Source organism: Artemia sp. Qi Xiang Cuo, chromosome 3 (genome assembly GCF_049724085.1).
Source record: "Artemia sp. Qi Xiang Cuo chromosome 3, ASM4972408v1, whole genome shotgun sequence".
NCBI lineage: Eukaryota > Metazoa > Arthropoda > Branchiopoda > Anostraca > Artemiidae > Artemia > Artemia sp. Qi Xiang Cuo.
In genome coordinates, this window is record NC_142796.1 from 93394239 (window position 1) to 93408730 (window position 14492).

General features: G+C 35.0%; 1 protein-coding gene and 1 long non-coding RNA gene across 3 annotated transcripts in view; one reads left to right on the forward strand and one right to left on the reverse strand.

Moving 5' to 3' along the window:
• LOC148954761 (uncharacterized) overlaps positions 1-14492 on the reverse strand; it is a 91153-nt gene that overhangs the window by 71924 nt on the left and 4737 nt on the right. The window lies entirely within an intron of this gene.
• LOC148954762 (uncharacterized) overlaps positions 9371-14492 on the forward strand; it is a 145474-nt gene continuing 140352 nt past the window's right edge. Inside the window, exon 1 of the mRNA XM_089086733.1 lies at positions 9371-9388. The gene's annotated coding sequence lies outside the window, so the exon portion shown is untranslated. The remainder of the gene's footprint in view (positions 9389-14492) is intronic.

Here is a 14492-nt window from a genome sequence, read left to right on the forward strand (position 1 = left end):
TATATATGATATATCACTAATGCATATGGGGTGGCTATTAAATTGAAACTTTCAGTATACATATAGCGGTTAGGCGGGGACAGTGATTTAACCAAATGTCACTATAGGCACACAGATAGTGGTATTGCTAGAATAAGTGTGTTTTTTTATTTTTTATTTTAATGTTTATGTTTTAAATGATTAGAAAATATAGGTTGCTATTAATCCAATTTTCGACTTTAAAAAAACTATAATTTAATTTCTTTTTAAGGATAATTTTGAAGAAAGCGTCACCCCCCCCCTCAAAAAGCCAAGATATAAGAATCGCACGCATCTTACAGCTATTAAATGTAGTATGCCATCCACGTCCTCGATGCAGGACATGAATACAAGAACCAATATGCAAGAAGGCGAACCAGCAAAGGAAATGTTGGCATTGCAAGGAAAACACAAAGTGAGCTTAAATTTAACTGTATTTCTTGTAAATAGACTATCACGCGCTAACATGCATTCATCCAAAGGAAACAAATCCTCATGATGCATACAATTATCCTCAATATGTTTCATTGTTACATTTAATGTGTAATTAGAACTCTCTTAATTCTAAATTTAGTATGCTTCTTCTTTTTCAGCGGTCCAGTTTTTTTTTCTTTGACTAAAATTTTTGATTTTTTTCACGTAGTTTTCAATTAAAGAGCTGGAACTTTAAATCAAACATGAATAGAATTAGAGCCAAATAAATATTCATTCCGATTCTGTTCTATTCATTTTACATTCAACTTTTCAACATCATTTTACTTTGCTTCTTCTTCTTTTTCAGTGGTCCAAGTTTTTTTCCTTGACTAAATTTATTGATTTTTCTCACATATTTTTCAAGTAAAGAGCAGGAACTTTAAATCAAACATGAATATAATTAGAGCCGAATAAATGTTTATTCCAATTATGTTCTATTCATTTTAAATTCAACGTTTCAACATCATTTTACTTAAATTCCATTCATATTTAAGGAAAAGTCTCCCATACCATTCAAGCAACCCAAGATAATTCGAATAATGGAAATAAAAATACCCCAACCAGTACACAATGTATGGAGTGCTTTTCCATTAACCGAAGAGGAAGAAGCACAACTCATATAATGTACCATTAGTGTTGAAAATGGGACAGTTTCGTGAAGAACTATGATCACAAAGCACAGTGCTATGACCTAGACCCCTTTTTTTTCTTGACTAAACTTATTGATTTTTCTCACGTAGTTTTCAAATAAAATTAAAGAGCTGGAACTTTAAATCAAACATGAATAGAATTAAAACCAAATAAATATTCATTCCGATTCTGTTCTTTTCATTTTACATTCAACGTTTCAACATCATTTTATGTAAATTTCATTCATATTTAAGGAAACGTTTCCCACATCATTCAAGCAACCAAAGAAAATCCAAATAGTGGAAATAAAAATACCCCAACCAGTACACACTGTATGGACTGCTTTTCCATTAACCGAAGAGGAAGAAGCACAACTCATATAATGTACCATTAGTGTTGAAAATGGGACAGTTTCGTGAAGAACTATGATCACAAAGCACAGTGCTATGACCTAGACCCCTTTTTTTTTCTTGACTAAACTTTTTGATTTTTCCCACGTAGTTTTCAATTAAAGAGCTGGAACTTTGAATCAAACATGAATAGAATTAGAGCCAAATAAATATTCATTCCGATTATGTTCTATTCATTTTACATTCAATGTTTCAACATCATTTTACTTAAATTTCATTCATATTTAAGGAAAAGTCTCCCACACCATTCAAGCAACCAAAGAAAATCCGAATAGTGGAAATAAAAATACCCCAACCAGTACACAATGTATGGAGTGCTTTTCCATTAACCGAAGAGGAAGAAGCACAACTCATCGAATGTACCATTAGTGCTGAAAAATGGGACAGTTTAGTGAAGAACTGTGATCACCAAGCACAGTGCAACGAATTAGATCCCTATTTTGCCTTTTCTTTTTAAATGTTTTTTATACACCACTGTTTTTGTTCCAAGCAAAACCATTGTTTCTTCTGATTATGTTCTTTTCATTATAAGATTTTATTGATGACGATGACGATGATAGTGTTTGGGGCGCATTTCCTTTGAGTGGAGAAGAAGAAAAGGTATTGTATGATCTTTCTGAGGGACCTCCCCCATAAAACCGGTGATACAACAAGCTATTTCATAAGCTGTATTATTAAGGATCGCGCCAATTGCGCCGTTATGGAATTGCTCCACTTGTGCCGCTTAGGTTTTACCTGGAGCCGCTGAGTTGATATAAACTTGTGCCGCTAAAGATTGCGCAACTCGTAATAGGGGGAAAGGAATGAGTATAATGAAGAGGTAGGAAAATGACCGCGCCACTCCCTATGGGAGAAAATACAATTGATTAAATAATAAATTTGAATTTCCTTGTGAGGTGATTAATTAGGCTGGGGAGCCGTTAATCTAGGAGCGTAATCATTCTTTGTAGGATTATCAGACTTAAAAGGAGTGCTACCTATGGAGTAAAGATGAACTAGCTATCTAGTATGCGGTCAGATACCGGAATGTAAATAAAACAACATAAGTAGAAAAGTAATGGATTTATTGAGAATTGTATTTAAGATGTAAAATAATGTACGTATATGAGCATGGATTCACTTCAGTCGGATTAACTCGTTTATGGGTTTACGCAGAATTGTAGAAACATAATTTCTGTCATCATATTGCCGCGAAAAACACTTTTATAACATTATATAGCACAAGTCTTGACTCTGCGCGCTAAGAGCTATTTCACGATTGGCCCAACTCCTGTGCAGGGTCCGCTAATTTGTCATTATGTTTGAAAAGTAAACTCATTATGCTATCTGAATGCCTAATAATTTATTTTCAATATTCTGATGATTAGACATTCATATTCCTAAGATAACTTAAAACTTCCAGTGAACTTTGTATCTCGTGATTTTTTATTGCCAAGTATTTTCGCGAAACTCAAAACCGTCTTCCTTGATTTAATAGTCGCTCTGTAAAACAGAACGTCTGGAATGCTGCGAGGCATTTATATCGGAAATATCCTCCGAAGGAAACAATTTTATTTTTTTGTATTTTAAATATATCACATATTACTCACGGTACAAAATCCGGGGTCTTACTTGTTTGCAAAGAGATAGCTAACCCCTTCAGGCAATCTCCTGAAAATAGCTTATTTTCAATATGTATAAACCACTCTATTTTTGACCCAAGAATCACATTCGTTAATGCTAGTCTGTTATTTCCAAGATTTTCTGGCTCCTGGAATATACGATAAAGGGAGCCATTAAGTGACGCATTCCTTATCGAGTGTCCCAAATCCAGGCGAGCTTTAATTGCAAGTTGACAAAAAATATTACGTAAATTAAAACATGTTTTATTCTGGAATTATTTCGAAGCCTTTATAACGCAAGTTGACATCCACATGTGAAAGTAGAAATCAAAAAAGGTACAATCCTTGTCCTTCAAATTGACTATTCCTATTGGGAGAAGCATCATTAGCGAAAATATCGTTAAATTTAAAACTTATATTTGCTTTTTGCGAGATCATCATGTCCTTAGTCAATTCGTCTTCTTGCATATTGGCCCTCACGTTCTCTCCTTGTGTGTAGGACGTCTAAGAGCCGATGTAGTTAATTACTGAGGGACGTAATTGGTTGTCGATTCGAGCCTTTTTGATGGCTGGATGGGCATCAAAATTATCCTTAAATAGAAATTAAATTATAGTTTCCTTTAAAAAACCATTTTTACAACTTTTGGGGGAGTTTTATCATTGAAACTAGCTAAAAGTTGCTAATTCTTATACCCCCCCCCCATTATAAAACCCTCGAAATGTTAAAAAATATAGACATGAAAGCACATTCCCAATATAATTAGACAGAAAAAAGCTCGTTAACACTTAGTTTATATACCGACATTTTCAAAAGCTAGAATAGTAGAAAATTAATGCGATCAGAGAAAAAATCCTAGCTGGCTTACATTTAACATAGACTTCATGCAATCCCATCCCTCTAATGTGCAAATATATACCCTGAATTAAAATATATAGGGATGGGGGCTAAAATTCATTTCCGACAAAAAATATTATTATATTCGGAAGATATTATAGAAATTATGTATAACTTTCAGAATGTTATAAGCTCTAGAAACAAGGGTTTGATAACACACTTCCAGCATATAGGCTTGAAATTAGATAGAGAAAGCTCGTTAAACACACACACAGACACAACTAGCCTGGCACAGCTAGCCTAGCAGAAATAAATTAATGTCTTCAGAGAAAAAATGCTAGCTGAGTTACAATTAATATTTGCTTCATGCAGTCCCATCCCCCTAATGTGCAAATATATACCCTGAATTGGAATATATAGGGTGGGGCTAAAATTTATTTCCGACAAAAAAAAACGATTATTGTATTCGGAAAGAGCATAAAAAAAGCATCGAGTGCTATATCCACTTAAGTCAATAATATGATTTGGTAAAAATTTACCATGTAAATATCTGAATTAATTATTTATAAACAGAACTTACGTTATAAATTTGCGTTGCAATAACATCAAGATGATCCATTCTTTCAACTGTTTATTCCTCGATGCTTTCAAGCGTACTGTTATCTCAGTCTTGCCTGCTGTCTAAGTACAGAACGATGTGGGCACAATGTGTTGTTTTTTGTTTTTTTCTCCATACCCGGGCACTTCGTATCGAAGGAGTTGTCGTAGAAACTTCGAAAAGGGCTCATTCGATTTGAAATGGGAGTGGCTAGTGCCCTTTTAAATAGTCAAAAGTGATTGGAGGGCAACTAGCCCCCCCCCCACGACCATCATTCACCCAAACACATCCAATCAAAATTTTGAGATAGCCATTTTGTTCAGCGTAGTTGATTTCCAGATAGAAAATATGTTTTTGAGGAGGATACTCCCCCACAACCCTTAGGGCAAGGGTTTTAAGTTAAGCCCTGGGGACATACAAGGTTTATATAGAAGGCGTTGGAGTAGAAAATTTAAAAAAGGCTTATTCGAGTTGAAATTCAAGGGGCTTTAACGCTTTTTAACATTCGAAACTGATTGGAGGTCAACCAGCCCCCCCACGCCCTTCATACCCCACCACACAATCCATCAAAGGTTTGAGATAGGCATTTTGTTCAGTATATTTGATTTCCAGATGGAAAGTATGTTTTTGAGGAGGACACTCCCCCACAACCCTCAGGGCAAGTGTTTTAAGTTATGCCCTGGGGGGTATATATTGTTTTTATTGAAGGCATTGTCGTAGAAACTTCAAAACAGGTTCATTCGATTGGAAATTCAAAGGGCTAGTTCCCTTTTCAATAGTCGAAAGTGATTGGAGGACAACTAGCCCCCCCCCACACCGTTCATTCCCCCAAACACATCCAATAAAAATTTTGAGATAGCCATTTTGTTCAGCGTAGTGGATTTCCAAATAGAAAATATATTTTTGAGGAGGACACTCCCCCACAACCCTAAGGGCAAGGGTTTTAAGTTATGCCCTGGGGGCATATAAGGTTTTTATAGAAGGTGTTGTCATAGTTACTTCAAAAGGGGCTCATTCGATTGGAAATTGAGAGTTCTAGTGTCCTTTTTAATAGTAGAAAGTGATTGGAGGGCAACTAGTCCCCCCACGCCCATCATTCCCCCAAACACATCCAATCAAAATTTTGAGATAGCCATTTTGTTCAGCGTAGTTGATTTCCAGATAGAAAATATGTTTCTGAGAAGGACACTCCCCCCACAACCCTCAGGGCAAGGGTTTTGAGGTATGCCCTGGGGGCATAAAAGGTTTTTAAAGAAGGCTTTGTCGTAAAAACTTCAAAACAGGCTCATTCGATTGGAAATTCGAAGGGTTTGTACCCTTTTTAATAGTTAAAAGTGATTGGAGGGCAACTAGCCCCCCCCCCATGCCCATTATTCTCCCAAACACATCCAATCAAAATTTGGAGATAGCCATTTTGTTCAGCGTAGTTGATTTCCAAATAGAAAATATATTTTTGAGGAGGACACTCCCCCACAACCCTCAGGGCAAGGATTATCCCTGGAAGGTTCTAAGGTTTTTATTGAAATCTTTGTCGTAGAAACTTGAAAAAGGGCTCATTCGATTTGAAATTCAAAGAGATAGTACCCTTTTTAATAGCTAAAAATAAATACCCTTTCTAATAGCTAAAGCTAAAAACTTAAAAAACTGCCTCAAGTATAGGAATGAAATTGGATAGTCATATGGAGTGTGATTGTGTGACCTAGGTCTCTATAATATAATATGTGACATAATAGTGTGATATTGGTCTCATTATAAACTCTATCTAATGGCCCACTTTCTCTCAGCTTTAATGATCCAGCAAAGATTTCTTTGTTGTTAGCAGCTGAAGGGTTGTCAACATTTGGCTTTTTCAAAGTTAATCTACCATTTTAATCATCTTTAAAAAATTTTAGCTTTGATCACCCTTTTTCTGGAAAGTCCAGATTTCTTGAAATATGTATGTTCTGCTTAATATTAATAGAAATTTGTGACGCCGAGGATTTTAACATGTTTCATTAGCATTTTGGGTGGGATTGGGTGCGATAAAAATTCCACGCTAATTAGGGAAGGGTTCAGAGAGAAATATTTATACTTTACAGCTTGGGATCTATTTGAAAGAAAACATGTATAAAATTTACCAAGAGAGGGTGTACTTCAAATTTATTAAGTGATAAATGAATAAGGGTGTTGTGATCAACCAGGTCAAATACTTCAAAATATCAACATATCATGAGGCCAAGCGGCAGTTCCTCAGATGATGGAAAAAATCTAGCATCAAATTAGAAGAACTACAATAAAAAGTTTTTTTCGTGTGAAATATTATCACAAATAATGATCATCAATATCCGTTGTTGTTGAGAAAGTACCCATAAATTTGACAACTATGTTTTTGTCAGAGGGCCCTTGAATTTTTACACCAATTGTTTCTCATCTGTTTTACATGTTCAGTGAAGTTTTGACAGAGTCACCTATATTTCAACAGGGCCTGTTGCTGTCTGTCAAAAATTTCGACAAGGTTACTACAAGATATTCTCAAAAGAAATGAATCTCATAATAGAAGTCAATGTCTACATTTGAATTCAGCTGAAGGAACATTTTTAGTCATTCTGGTATTCCACTACATCAGACAAGAATTTTTGACACTTGGAACATAGTTATGCCAATATAATATTAGCTGCCATTTTAATTTGATTTTATCAAGAAAAAGCCAATGTGGCTACATTTTAGAGAATATCAGATGTATCTTTATGCATTGGTGTGATCCCAACTTTTTTTTGCCAAAAAAATACTAAGTAATGACAGTTTGAACATTACATAGCTAAAAAATTGTTGGGAGCTCATTTTGTGTTGAAAACAGGAAACTGATTGAATTGAATATTCTTTTCCGATCTGGGTGTATTGTATACATTGTCCACGTTTCGCATTGTCAAAATATAATCAAGGCTTCTAGAGAGGGTGTTCAAAGTCATGACTAAGCAGAGTTATCCTGTTTTGAAGGAAAATTTCGACAGTGGTTCCAAAATTGCACTCTCAAATCATTGGTGCCTTTACCCTACATGCAAACTTCTAAGCCCCGGAAAAAAAGGTAGAGATAGTACCTTGGCAATAAGAGAGAATACTTTAACAATAACTCCCCAGGACATATTTTAGGCCCCAGATTCATTCCTGAAAGTTTTATTCACTGACTCAGCTACTTCCAAGGTTGCAAGTAGCTCCTTTTCTGGAATCTTATTATAAAAGAAAAGTAGTGCTATTAGATTATTTACTCAATGCTTCTTTTTAATTGTGCAAAATGTAGGCCTACTGGAAACCCCCCCCCCCATAGAAAATCCTCTCCAACATTTTTCCTATGGAAAATTCCCCCTACGGGTAAAATTTGGCAAAGAGGGAATTTTGGAATATCCCCCCAGTTCTTGTTAATTAAACAAAACACACCCAAGAAGTGAAGTTAGGTTAATTTTAATAAAATTTTACCTTTAGTTTACATAATAGTATAATTTGGGCTATTTATTTGCACATTAAGGGGGGGGGTACAGCATTTAGACAGTGTGATATTCCGGAACCCTTCCCCCCTTTTTCTATTAATGCAATAGTTGCTACTCCAACAATGCACCCCATCCCTCTAATGGTTCCATATATACCCCTAATAATATATTTCTTTATTAATTCAGTCTAGTCATAAAATATTGGTCCTTTTTAAAACTGGTTAATTGAAACCTGGAATTTATCTTCAACTGTGATTTGATGCCTAATTTAACAACATATTACTTGAAATGATTTTAAAAATTGAATGAAGATGGAAGAAAGCATGATAATCTGAATAATGGAAAGATGCCAAATATTATAAAAGCATTTCATTGCAATATTGTTTTCTTTTTTTACACATCCTACAGCTACACCTGGGAGAATCAGGGGATGGGGTGAATTGTCAGATTAGTAAGTATTATATTGAAAAGGAGCATAAAATAAGGAATCTAGTGGTAGGCTAATCCTCCATTTTATTGAGATATTCTCTTCAGAACAGCCCCTGGTATATTTATACATATTCACATAACTTAGCTATGAATAAAGTAAATACTTCATTTAATATCTTTTTAATGATCTTTCCAAATACAATAATCACTTCTGAGAAAAATTCCATTTTGAGACCTCAATGGGGACACACAAAGCGGATTGTTACCAGTGCTGGCCTTTAAAGATGGGAAGCAGTGTAACCACACAAGGCCATGTGCTAACAGGGCGAAATTATTACAAATTACTATCACATGGTTGAATTTGTGACTTCTGGAGGGGGCTCACAGAAAAAGCCATGGAACGTACAGCTGGGGTTCCAAAATGTGGGATCCCCCTTTATGTGGAGCAGGGGCGGCAGTTGTAAAACTATCAAAACTCCTATCAACAACTATCAAGACCTCCCTTTGTTAGGGCCTTATGGCATTAGTTGCCATATAAATGTCCTTTCTTTTGCTTTTTTAGTTAATTAAATTTAAATCCACTTTGGGACTCCCACATTGTTACCACTCCTGCTGGAGGCTACATTATAGCTAAGACATCAGGCCACACACAGTGGCAGCTGCACAAGACCTGCACAGTGCCAACTGCACAAGTCCCTGCACACAAAGTAAGGCCACCCCTGATTGTTACCCTTGTCAATAGTTTTTAGACAATGATGCAAAATTAAAAACTAATTAGATGTACAAATTAATTTGTAAACAAGGTGTTAAACAACTTTCTATAATGTTTTGGTGCTCTGTTAGTAATAAAGAAAAAACATTAAAAGAAGAAGAAGACACATGAGAGCTACAAATACAAAAATGTGATTTTCCTTGTTCTTCAAGGTGGGGTAGGTTTTCAGTATTCTCTAAGTGTTTTTGAAAATGGTAATTCTAACATCATTATATAGCCTACTTTTATTTTATTATAATGCCTTTTCATTCGGTTCCAGGCTCTTTTCAAAATTCCTGCAGATTTGTTTTCAAAATAAAATTTTACTATTAAGACTGATGAAAACAATAATTGCCTACAAATGGCAGTTTTTCTTGCTGGATAATTTTTTAAAAACATATTTTTAAACTTTTGGTTATCATGGGGTTTTATGAGCCCTTTGTAGGGTTTAAAATGGGGTAAATTTGCAGTTTAAAGCATACGTTAGCTAGGACAAAAGTGAATATATCACTTGATGCCTTTTTTATGCTCTTTCATAATTTAGTAATTGATTCTGGGCAAATTCCATTTCGAGCCCTTAAAGGGCTAAAAGGACTCAAAAATAGTCACCAAAAGTTTAACAGTATGTTTCTAAACAGAAAAAAAAAACTGAAGGGTGAGAAACAATTGCCATTGTTAGCTGATTCAGGAATTGTAAATATTATTTTCCTTACTCTTAATAATTAAATATTATTTTAAAAACAAAATTGCAGCAATTTTTAAAAGGAGCCAGAAACCCTAAAAATGGACTTCAGTTTTGCTCTAATGTCATTTTTGAAGGATTTCAGGCCCTTTCAAAAAATACTGCGAATTCATTTTAATAATAATATTTTACTATTAAGATGAAAGAAAATAATAATTACCATTCTTGAATCAGCTGACAATGGCAATTTTTCTCACCATGTTTTACTTTTTGGAGCCCTGTTAAGGGCTTGAAATGGAATTTGCCCCAGAAAAGATTATTGAACAACAAAAGCATAAGAAAAGGCATCAACTGATGTATTCACTTTTATACTAGCTAAATTATGTTGGAAACTGCAAATTTAGGTAAAATTCTAGTTTAGCTACTTTTTTATATCTTGGAAAGGGTTTAGGTTAGGAAAATGAAATACTGCACTGTTCTTCTCTTAAAACTTTTTATACAGCCTCTCTCATTCTAAAAAGTATCATCATACTAAGTAAATTGCTGCCTACAGAGACCAGGTTAATGCCTCTGTAATTACCACACTTGCTCTTATCCCCTTTCTTATACAGGGGTTTCCCTAAACACTTCTGGGGGATATTCCATTTTGAGACCTTAATGGGGACACAAATGGTAGATTTTTACCTTCAGGACCATAATTTTCTATGGGGCAAGGGTGAAACTGCCCCTTCCAGACCTCTGTTGGCCCCCAGACACCAGCCCCCCCCCAGCCACGGGGTACAATAAATTATCACTGAGCAATTTTTGTCTTAACAAGAACTGGAATGATCTTATTTATCTTCAAAGTGCCACGTGTACTCCACTGCTGCACAAATAAGACCTCAGAAATCACAAAGCATGCAAGTTAGCTATTGACTTTTTATCCTGATTATCTTGAGCCAAACATTGTAGATGAATGCTTATATTTGAAACCCTTCTTAATACCCCCACTGACTTAAAACCCCCAACGTACAAATATTTGATTCTCAAATTATTATCATAAGTGATTTCATTTTCTGGTAAAATAAAAATTGTCAGCATAAAGATTATTTTTAAGGTGAATTTACCCTCCCTCTTATGGTGTGAATACAGAGTGACAAAAATGCTTGAACCCAGAAGCCTCATAGCTTTAAATCTGGCCCTTAGGACACATCAGTACTACCAATGCAAAAACATTTTTGGTGCATCCTGCTAGAAAATATATTAACTAGAATTATTTTGCATATTATCAAGTGTGGGTGTGAGAGGGGGGAGGGTAGTTACCCTCCAATCACTTTTGACTATTAAAAAGGGCACTAGCCCTCTAAATTTCCAATTGAATGAGCCCCTTTTAAAGTTTCTTCAACAATGCTATCTATAAAAACCTTAAATGCCCCCAGGGCATAACTTACAACCTTTGCCCTGGGGTGTTTGTCATCCTCAAATACATAATTTCCATAACTTTCAACTATGTTGAACAAAATGGCTATCTCAAAACTATGATTGAATGTGTTTGGGGAAAGGGTGGGCGTGAGAGGGGGGCTAGTTGCACTCCATTCACTTTCAACTATTAAAAAGGGCACTAAGCCTTTCAATTTCCAATCAAATGAGCCCTTTTTGAAGTTTCTACAACAACACTTTCTATAAAAACCTTATATGCCTCCAGGGCATAACTTATAACCCTTGCCCTGAGGGCTGTGGGGGTGTCATCCTTAAAGACCTAATTTCCCAAACTTTCAACTATGTTGAATAAAATGGCTATCTAAAAATTTTTATTGGATGTGTTTGGGGAAAAGGTGGGTGTGAGAGGGTGTTAGTTGCCCTTAAATCACTTTTGACTATTAAAAAGGGCACAAGCCCTTTGGATTTCCAACGGAATGAGTCCTTATTCAAGTCTATGCGGTTAAATTTCCAATAGAAACCTTGAATGCCCCCCCCAGGGTATAACTTACAACCCTTGTCTTGAAGGAGGTGGGGGGAGTGTCGTGCCCAAAATCATAGTTACCGGAATTTTCAACAGCATAGAACAAATGGTCAGCATGCAAGGGATGTTAGTTGCCTTCCAATCACTTCTGACTATTAAAAAGGGCACTAGCCATTTCAATTTCCAATTGAATGAGCCCTTTTTGAAGTTTCTATGACAATAATTTCTATAAAAAAAACCTTATATGCCCCCAGAGCAAAACTTACAACCCTTACCCTGAGGGTTATGGGGGGGGGGCTCATCCTCAAAGACCTAATTTCCAGAACTTTCAACTACGTTGAACAAAACGGCTATCTCAAATTTTTATTGGATGTGCTTGGGGAAAAGCTGGGCGTGAGAGGGGGGTTAGTTGCCCTCCAATCACTTTTGACTATTAAAAAGGGCACTAGCCCTTTGAATTTCCAATCAAATGAGTCCTTTTCTAAGTTTCTACAGCAAAGCTTTCTATAAAAACCTTATATGCCCCCAGGGTGTAACTTACAACCCTTGCCTTGAGGACTTTGGGGGGAGTGTCCTCCTCAAAAACTTAGTTTCCATCTGGAAATCAACTACATTGAACAAAATGGCTATCTCAAAATTTTGATTGGATGTGTTTGGGGAAATGGTGGGCGTGGAAGGGGTGTTAGTTGCCTTCCAATCACTTTCAACGATTAAAAAGGGCACTAGCCATTCCAATTTTCAATCAAATGAGCCCTTTTTGAAGTTTCTATGACAACTCCTTGAATACAAAGTGCCCTGGTCTAGAAAAAAAAAATACATTGTGCCAACATTGTTCTTTATTTAGTTAGCACTATTGTGCTGCCTATGATTTTATTGCAAAACTGGGAAAAGAAGGAAAGACAAGAAGACAAAGGTTCTCCTTCCAGAAAATATGCTATGTAGGATTATTTTGCATATTATAAAGTAAGAATTGTTTTCTTGAAATGTTTCTATATGAGGTAGAATGGTTGTACATTTACATCACATATTTTCCTTGTTCTTTGACATGGGCATCCACCAAATGGCTAATATGGGAGTGAAGTTCATTTGTGGTGAAAATGGATGTTATATTTAGATTGAGGATGCAATTCTAGGCATATATTTGCACATCAGGGGGATGGGGGTATATATTCTGTGAATATATAGGTTCTAAGAAATTCATGAATTTCTTAGAAAAACTGGAAAAACAAGGAAAGAAGTGAAAATAAAGGCTCTCAGTAAAAATTTAGAATTGTGGCCCCTGATAAGGAGACATGTTAGGAAAAAAATATTACTTTAAAATATGTATAATGATCCTAGTTAACATATTATCCAAGGAGAGAACCTTTATCATCAAGTCTTTCCTCTTTTTTCCTTCTTTTCCCAACTTAAAAGAAAAAAATTACAATTTTTGCCATGCTCTCAATGCAATGTGTAAATCTTTTGAAATTGCTGCTATAAATTGTTTTTACTCATCCTGGTCATTGTTAATTCTGTTTTTTTTTTTTTTTTTTTTTTTAATGATAGATAAAGCAGTGGCAGAAATACTAATAATATTGCTATAAACACACATATACATACAGAGTATATTCCCCTACCCCCCTAATGTGCAAATATACAACCAAAACTGCATTCTCATTCTAAATATAACCTTCATTTACATCACAAATAAATTTTTCCCCCACACTCCTGATGTGCAAATATATACCCTGATTTGGATATATTTAGGGGTTGGGGTAAAGTTTATTTGGTTATATTTAGTAGGTTGGTCCTTATGTATATATCAAAAAAATATTTTTTGTTTTTCCTGCCTCCCACCATCCTAAACTATTCTTCTATGATAGAAAAAAAAAGTGTCATTTAATTTCAGGATAACTTCATGTTTTGGGTATGCTCAATGCACCTAAATTTTGATTATACTCAATTGTTATAGAAATTAAGTGCACATAAAGAAAATCATTGGTTCAGGGAATATATTTATTAGTTAAGTGTGTATTTATTGTGAATTCTAAGACAAAACAGGTGTTATGTATTATATAAAGAGATAACTGAAGGGATTGAGGGTAATATATTAATAATCAATTACGCGTCTGTGCATTTTCTTGCAAATATAGCAGATATATTCGTGTAAAACTACAGAAGTTTATGTCACTATTTAAAATTAACTTCAACATTTACTTACTGAATCATTTTCTCAGATAAAGATTGATTATAAATACATAGGATACCAAGCTGATAAGACAATATCAGGTGAATATATCAATATACATTTAATGTTTGTTGTTATAACTGAAATTTTGTCATTTGTCAGATATAACAAATTCATATTTGAAATTGACTTGTTATTAATTTGCTATTAGAACAATACTATTTTTGATTCAATGCTGTCTGCTATGTAATTTTCTGACAGATTGGACAATTGTTAAAGTACACATAAAATGTTTTGTTTTACAGTCATTCATGGCGATTTCTACATCCAAACACAGTAAACAGGAAGTGTACCAGCTTGGTTCAGCTTTGGAAGATCTATATGGTTCAAAATTGCCATCGATTGGTGATGTTCTCAGGCTCTATGCCACAAAGCTGAAAGTAGCCAAGACTAAACATGAGGCAGCAGTACAGTAATTAAGGACGTTCAAA